This window comes from Solanum tuberosum, unplaced genomic scaffold (genome assembly GCF_000226075.1).
Source record: "Solanum tuberosum cultivar DM 1-3 516 R44 unplaced genomic scaffold, SolTub_3.0 scf00767, whole genome shotgun sequence".
Taxonomy (NCBI): Eukaryota; Viridiplantae; Streptophyta; class Magnoliopsida; order Solanales; family Solanaceae; genus Solanum; species Solanum tuberosum.
The window spans coordinates 39,223-48,218 of NW_006239730.1; the positions used below are offsets into that span (position 1 = coordinate 39,223).

The 8,996-nt window shown below is 32.2% G+C and overlaps 1 non-coding gene across 1 annotated transcript; it reads left to right on the plus strand.

Moving 5' to 3' along the window:
• The first annotated feature begins 214 nt into the window (after nucleotides 1–214).
• MIR7986 (microRNA MIR7986) lies at nucleotides 215–301 on the plus strand. Its single transcript, NR_127152.1, has one exon. It is a non-coding gene; the product is annotated as a microRNA MIR7986 (primary transcript).
• The last annotated feature ends 8,695 nt before the right edge of the window (nucleotides 302–8,996 follow it).

Consider the following 8,996-nt stretch of genomic DNA (forward strand, 5'->3'; position numbering starts at 1 on the left):
CATGTAATATATGCAATAAACCTAGGCTGCTAGAGTGTAGTACATCCTTGGCAGCAATTCTTGTTTTTTCTCTAGATATATCTTCAGGCACCAAGAAGTAAGATAAATTTTGACATAAAGGAGTACAATTTTTTAATAGAAAAGATTGAAATAACAGAGGTTAACATAAAGGGGCTACTTTTTAAGCTAAAAATGTTATTGGCATTAAAACGTTACTGATGGTAATGTTTTAAGTTTAAAATGTTACTGATGTAACGTTACTGATGGTAACGTTTTAAGTTTAAAACGTTACTGTCGGTAACATTTTAAGTCTGTTTACTCCATCAGTTGCTTGTCCTTTTGTCATTTTTTAAAAATAAAATAATACCTAATACATTACTGTCAAGTCCATTTATACTAGTTTTGTAAAAAATTCAAAAAACATACTATTTTGATGAATTGGTTTAAATAATGACTTATTTTGGTAAAAAATTCGTGGAAAGAAAACCCTAAAACCAGTGAGTAAAGTTACTGAGAAAAGAAAACCCAATACAACTCACCATTCCGGTGCCTGGAATTCTACTTATCATTTCCGAAGGAAGAAAATCTGCATAACATTGTCAAGGTGAATACTTTAAAGAAAGCTACAAGTAAAAAGAGAAAATAGAACAACAAAAAAACTTGAATATTAAAGCAAGATAAACTAGTCGACGACAACACTCCTTTGTCCTTACTTGAGACAAAAATGATCAAGAAGTCACTCGAAATATTTCTAATGTCAATGATAGTTTATTTCTTTAAGGGTGTTTCATTTGTATAACTCTCTATACTTGGAAAAATTTCATCTATTTTCTTTGAGGGAGCATGGCGTGTAGGTAAGGCTGGCAATTCGACAGGGTTTTGGCTGGTCCGGTCCGATTTCGGTCCGGTTTTTGTACCGGTAAGTCTGGTACCGGTTGAACCGGTAAGGAACCGATCTTATAGGGTACCAGAACAGGTACCGAAACGGAACCCGATTTTTATCTGGTTGATCCGGTTCAGTAAGAACCGGTTTCAATTCGGTTCAATGGTCACTTCCTTTTATTTTTATTTTTAAAGGTGAACGTTAATTTATAGTTGTTGGGCCCTTCTAGCCGTTGGGTTGGAGCCCAAAACGGCTCAAAACTTCCCCCACCCCTCTCTAACTCCTTAACACTATAAATATACCCATATTCTTTCATTTAAATCACAAATTCACAAACTATTTCATTAACATCTTATAAAAATTTTCTCAAATTTTTCAAATCTCTCATAAATTCATAATTATTATTTTGTGATATTGACTTGGAGTTCGGATTTCGGAGATTTATTTGAGTAAATCGGAAGCTTCAATTGGCATCTCTCAATTCTGGCTTTGGTTATACGTCTACTTTTACGTAGACGTTCAGTACATTCGTTTCAACTTTTAATTTTTTTGTTTATTAATTAAGTTTATTTTTTTTTGTTATATTATCTTTCTTGTTTTTCATAATATTTAATTATTTTAAACTTGAACATGAATTCGGAAAGAAATTGCGGTAAAAGACCAATGTCAAAAGGAAAAAATAATAGGGGAGGAGGAAGTAGTTCTAGTTCTAAACATTTGCCACCTAGATATAGAGTTAATACTAATGATTATACTCATGTTGATGAAGCTTCTTTTATGTCACGAGGACCTATTGAATTTAATTCCAAAAATGAAGTAGATCATGAGACTTTAAATAGATGTTTTACTAATTTTGAGGAAGAATTAGATGAGGAAGTAAAAATAAATGAGGAAGATGATGAGACCCCTACCCCTACTAGTCCGGCTACCGAATTACCGGAACAAGATGAAGTCCCCTCTTTACCTACTTTTTCAAAGACCGTTGTACGTGTTAAAAGATCTTTAGTATGGAAATTTTTGGTACAAAATGAGGAAAAAACTACTGTTACTTGCACGAAATGTAAATTGACCATGAAACATATGACTACGGGTACACAAGGGGGAACGGGACGACTAAGAACACATTTGAGAAAGTGTAATAAAGACAGGGAGAACGGGATGACTAAGAACACATTTGAGAAAGTGTAATAAAGAATTTGCTCGCCTAGATGATATAGAAAGGGCTAATAGAAATGGAATACCCATACCTGAAAATTCTATGGGAGTTGGAGGTTCTAATATGGTTCAAAGTGTATTAAATATGACTAACCCGACTGGCACACACCGCACATATAGTAAAGAAAAAAATCGTAGAAAATTAGCTAAAATGGTTGCTGTTTGTGGTTTGCCTTTTTCATTTCCTTCACATCCTGGTTTTATTCAGGATATTCGGGAACACGACCTATTGAATTTAATTCCGAAAATGAAGTAGATCATGAAACTTTAAATAGATGTTTTACTAATTTTGAGGAAGAATTAGATGAGGAAGTAGAAATAAATGAGGAAGATGATGAGACCCCTACCCCTACTAGTTCGGCTACCGAATTACCGGAACAAGATGAAGTCCCCTCTTTACCTACTTTTTCAAAGACCGTTGTACGTGTTAAAAGATCTTTAGTATGGAAATTTTTGGTACAAAATGAGGAAAAAACTATTGTTACTTGCACGAAATGTAAATTGATCATGAAACATGTAACTACGGGTACACAAGGGGGAACGGGACGACTAAGAACACATTTGAGAAAGTGTAATAAAGAATTTGCTCGCCTAGATGATATAGAAAGGGCTAATAGAAATGGAATACCTCAACCTGAAAATTCTATGGGAGCTGGAGGTTCTAATATGGTTCAAAGTGTATTAAATATGACTAACCCGGCTAGCCGAAGCACACACCGCACATATAGTAAAGAAAAAAATCGTAGAGAATTATTTAAAATGGTTGCTGTTTGTGGTTTGCCTTTTTCATTTCCTTCCCATTCTGATTTTGTTCATTATATTCGGGAATTGTATAACCCAAATTATGAAGGTATTCCAAGAAGTACAATTAAAAGTAATCTTTTTAAATATCAAAAAGAATATTGTCATTTTCTTCGTTGTTTATTTGTTTATTATGATGGTAGATTATCTATTACTTCTGATATGGGACGTAGTCCTAATGGTAATGATTATTTTACAATTACTGTCCATTGGATTGACCATGAATGGAACATGCAAAAACGAATATTAGGGTATAAACATGTAGAAGAAACTAAAACCAGTTCTTATATAGCAATAAAAATAAGCTCTATTTTACAATTTTATGGAATGTGTGATAAAATAATGAGTGTCACTTTAGATAATGCTTCTAATAATTTAAAAGCAATTGATTATTTAAAATGTAGAATTTGTCCAATTGATAATGATTCTTTTCATATTAAGTGTGCCACACATGTGTATAATTTGATAGTAAAAGATGGTATTTCTCAATTTGAAATTTCTTGTGAAAAAATTAGACTTGGTTGTAATTGTATTTTTAAAGCTAAAATAAAAGCTAGAATTACATAATTTAAAAATCATTGTAAAGAATGTGGGCTTGAATATATAAAAGTTCCAAAAGAAGTATGCACTAGATGGAATTCTTTATTTGAAATGCTTGAAGTTGCTTATATTTATCAAGAGTCGGTAAAAGATGGTATTTCTCAATTTGAAATTTCTTGTGAAAAAATTAGACTCGGTTGTAATTGTAATTTTAAAGCTAAAATAAAAGCTAGAATTATAGAATTTAAAAATCGTTGTAAAGAATGTGGGCTTGAATATAGAAAGTTCCAAAAGAAGTATGCACTAGATGGAATTCTTTATTTGAAATGCTTGAAGTTGCTTATATTTATCAAGAGCCGGTACAATTAGTTTTTAATGCTCATAATGCGGACCCAAATTTAAGAATTGGCTATGAAGATTAGGAAAATACAAAAGAACTTATTGAATTTTTAAGTGTTTTTTTATAAAGCAACAAATGCTGCTTCTGGTCAATATTATCCAACTATTTCTTCTGTTTTAGTAAATATTTGTGCTATTTCATCTGAATTTGCAAAATATAGAGGAAAAGATCGATTTAAAGATTCACTTGCTTTTATGATTGAAAAAATTAAAAAAATATTTTTTTCCCCTATTCCTCAAATCTATTTGACTGCTACTACTTTCAACCCAAATTACAAATTAAAAGGTGTTGAAAGAATGGTTGAAAAGATTTATGCTAATTTAGAAATTAAAGATGATGAAACTCCTAGGGTTGAAGATTGTAAAAGTAGCATATATATAAAAGCTAGAGAGTTATATAATACATATAAAGCTATGGAAAAAAATATTCCAATAGTTGAACCTCCATCTTGTAGGCCTAGAAGTGATGATACAGATGATTGGATGGATGATTATCTTGAGCTTGAATCCTCTACTAATAGTGATTTTGATTTATATTTCACTCAGGCACGGGAAAAGATTAGGCATGAAGAAGGACAACTTCAAGCTCAAACATTAGTATGGTGGAAGAATAGTGAAAATCAATTTCTGACCCTTGCTAGGGTTGTTTGAGATGTGCTAGCGATTCAAGCATCATCGGTCGCTTCGGAGAAAGCCTTTAGTGCGGCGAGATTTATGATTGGAGATCATCGATATTCATTAGCAAAAGATAGTTTAGAAATATTGGTGTTGTTTCGAGATTGGGTCAATGCCGAAAGAAGAAATATCGGACTACCACAATTAAGTAGCCAAATAGAAGATGAAATAGATGAAATATTTGGTGATAATAGTGATGATGGCATGGATGCAATGGAAGAAGAACGACAAATACAAGTTTCAAAAAATATTTCTTTTGAAATGATACAAAAGTTACGAAAAGATTTTAAAAAAAGTTTCAATTGTTAGTACAATAATTAATATTCAATACCTAGATTATGTACTCTTTGTCTCTTTCTAATATTTGTATTGTACAATTTATTTATTTGAATAAATATACGGCTATTCGCCTTGATTTTCTTTTAAAATAGTCTCTTATATTTAATCCAAGTCATTCTAGAAATTTAATTTTCAACTATTTTAATATTAGTTTAAACTTTAATATAAAATTGAATTTTAAAGTTTAAACTTTAAATTCAATATAAACTTTAAACTTTAAACTTTAAAGTCAATTTTAAACTTTAAACTTAAAGTTATAAACTTTAAAATTTAAAGTCAATTTTAAACTTTAAACTTAAAGTTATATAAGTTTTAAGTTTAAACTTAAATTCAATTGAAACTTTAAAGTTTACTTTAAAGTTTAAAGTTTTAAATTGAAGTTTTTAATAATATAATATTATTAATTAATAATATAATATTATATAATAATTAAAGTTAATAAAAATATATAAAAAACTAACAGTACACAATGATCCGGTAAGAATCGGTTCCGGTCCGGTCCAAACCGGTAACTAAGGGACCGGGTGGAACCTTTGGGAATTTTCGGTATAACCGATTCTGATAAATAAATCCGATAACGAGGATCGGTTCCGGTAAAACCGGTCCTGTTGTTCCGGTCTTGTCCAATTGCTAGCCTTGGGTGTAGGTATCACTTAAAAGAGAAAACAGGGAAAACGTATCAGTTATGATGAGAGCCAGGATTAACATCAATTGCAACTTTTGTAACAAGTTGAGTTTTAGGCAGACATGTAAATGCAAACAAATTGTCATTGGCGGATGTCAGTTGCAACATATATATGAATATAACTGTGCACACATATATCTTTTATGGCTGAAAAAGGTATCATGTAAAAGAGAAATGGAAACTTACTATCCTGCAAGTAACAAGAATAATCAAAAGTATAACTCATACCCAAGCTAGACATACGTGGTTTAGCTGCCAAAGTCAAATCAAGAGAACAGTCATCTTTTTGTCTCCCAAAGTCCCAGAGGCTTAACTCAAGATTTGGCTTAGGTAGCTTCACAAAGATTTGTAGAAGATAACACTAATTGTAAGAATATTTTATGAGTTCTTACCACCATCACTTAACTTCAGCTGCAATGGATCCTCTAGTGACTCAGCTTTCCACTTACCAACCTATTTATTAGCAAGCAGTAACTTATTCAAGCCATTATGAAAATATGCCAATCATGACACTTAGAAATTTCTATTGGAGTAAGCAAATGCCAAATAAAAGAAATATTTTACATGGAAAAATGGATGCTGCAAGCATTGATCAACAGTTGGCCTTCTTAAAGGGTCCCAAGAACAGAGTTGCTATGGTATGAGAGCAAAAATCATTTAGTATGTCTGTTTCATGAGAAAATTGACAGTTATAGGAAAGATTGCAAAGAATCACCTTAATCGAATCAATAACTTCCAAGCTTGCATTGGGAATGATATCAGATTGGCTGGTACAGCCTGCCACAAAGAAAAGATAATAACAAAAGGAAAGAACTCAATGCATTAGTGCACACATTAGCATGTGGTAGACCAGGATTTTCACTTAGGAGATCCAAAATATAAAAAAGTAAGCACTACAAAGAAGTCAACTATATATACATAAAAAAAGTTATCACCCTGAATACATGTGTAATTTTTTGTCGGAAGGGATTCGGATGAACTCCCTTTGAGTACCCTAGCTCTACCCATGTGTGCTAGTGAGAGAGATCACATGAAAATGGAAGGAAACTTGTAATAGGTTCAAGCTACACTTACATTTAAATTTCTTATATCGAGCACTCGTGAAACAGTTCTCACTTCTCACTTCTGGAGGATAGTCCAATCTGGTGGTCTAAGAATGCAACATATCTTATACAACTGATCAGTTTCACTGGCCATAGGAAAAGAAGATTAGAAAGCTCTAAGATGAACAGTTCTCTAAATAATTTGACTTAATATTCAAATTCTCTGGATAATTGGACTTGAAATTTAAATAAATCAAGCTTCAATTTCCTAGAAAAAAAGAATCTTTAAAAATATCTGGGTAATTGACTAGGGCTGGCAAGGAGATTGGGTCGGCCCGCGACCGGCTCGAGACCCGTCTCGCCAGACCTGGTCCCGTATGATTTCGCGGGTTGGGGGGATTTCGGGATAAAGGACCGGTTAGGGGCTTGTTCACCCTTTGGTCCCGGTCGACCTGGCCTGGTTCCAGCCCGGCTGAACCGGTCGGTTTCGTGGGATCCCCTTATTTTTTAAACTTATTTTAAATTATATCCATTGGGGACTGTTGGGGCAACGGCTAGTCCCCCCCTATAAATATCCCTCTATCCTTCATTATTTCTTGCAAAATTATCTATTCTCTCATCTATTTTCTATATCCTTTCATTCTTAAGTCTTAATTTTTTATTCCATTTAATTCTCATATTATATCATAATATATATATATATTAATTCTCATATTTGCTATCAAGTATTGGAGTTCCAAATTACAAGTTACAACAAACTACAAGCTTCAAGAATCGGTTATAACGTCTGCTATTAACGCAGACGTTGGGTACATTCGTTTCATAATATTTATATTTTATTTTTCGTCATTAATTTTTGTGTTATTATTATTGTTATATTACACTTTACATATAATTAAATATGAGTTCTAGCAAAAAAGATACCGGTAAAGGAAAAGAGAAAGAACCAAGCACCATTAGTAAATTGTTTAATTTTAATAAAATAAGTAGTAAGGAAAAAAATAAAAGTAAATGTGGTGGTACTTCTTCTAAATCAATATCTAGAGTTAGATTTAATACAAATGATTCTACTTCTTATGATATTGATTCAAATATTCAACTCGATCATGAAATTTTAGAATGACATTATGGTAATATGAATCCTAATCTTGATGAAAATTCAAGTGAAGAAGTAGAAGTTGATTCGGGAGAAGAAGAATTAGAAGAAACACCTACTAGTCCGGTGATGGAACTTCCAACTGAAACTACAAATTCAATGGAGCAAAATTGTGGATCCTCCCCCCCCCCCTTTATACCCCCTACAAGGGAGAAGGTGAAGTATCAACTCCCTAAAACTTCTGTTGTGTGGCAATTTATGACTTTCGATAAGGACAACTCTATTGCTGTTTGTAATAAGTGTAAGGAACCTTTTAAACATAAACAAGGTGGAGGTCAAGGTGGGATGGGGGGCTTAAAGAAACATTTGTTATCTTGTGTGCCGATTGAATATAAAGAAGCTAAAGCTTTAGCCGATAGAAAAAAAGGAATTCAAGTTAATGATGTTGATATTAATGTTAATCATTCGGTAGGGGCTTCTAACATGGTTCAAGGAACATTAGATCCTTCTATCTCCAGTGGTCCACTAACACAACGTAAATATAATAAAGAAAGTGATCGCGGAAATTTAGCTAAGATGGTTTCTGTTTGTGGTTTGCCTTATAGTTTTCCTTCACATCCCGGTTTTATTGAATATATTCAACATACTTATAATCCTTCTTTTAAAAGTGTTTCAAGAAATACTATTAATGCTGATGTTTTTTTATATCAAGGTAAACATTGTCAATTTCTTCGTTGTTTGTTTAGCATAATAGATTGTAGAGTGTCTATAACTTCGGACATGAGTCGTAGTGTTAATGGACATGATTATTTAACTATTACAACACATTGTATTGATCATAACTGGAATTTGCAACAAAGAATCTTAAGTTATAAAGAATGTGTAGAGAAAAAACTAGTGCATATTTAGCTTTAAATATTTTGAGTGTTTTAGATTATTATATGTTTTTAGATAAAGTAATGTCTGTCGCATTTAGATAATGCATCTAATAATACAAACGCTGCTAGTATGTTAAAAACTAGATTATGTCCGGTTGATGTTAATTCTTTTCATGTTAGATGTGTTGCACATGTATTATATTTAGTTGTACAAGATAGTATTTCATTATTTGAATGTGGTTGTATGAAAATTGAATATGTTGTTGCATGGATTTTTTTATGCTCATAAAGCTGCTAGAATTAGGGAATTTAACGAGTGTTGTGTACTATGTGATATGCCACCAAGAAAAATTCCAAAACATATTAAAACAAGGTGGAGTTCTTTTTACGAAATGCTTTAAGTTGCTTACGAATATAAAGGACCCGTTGACTTCACATATCA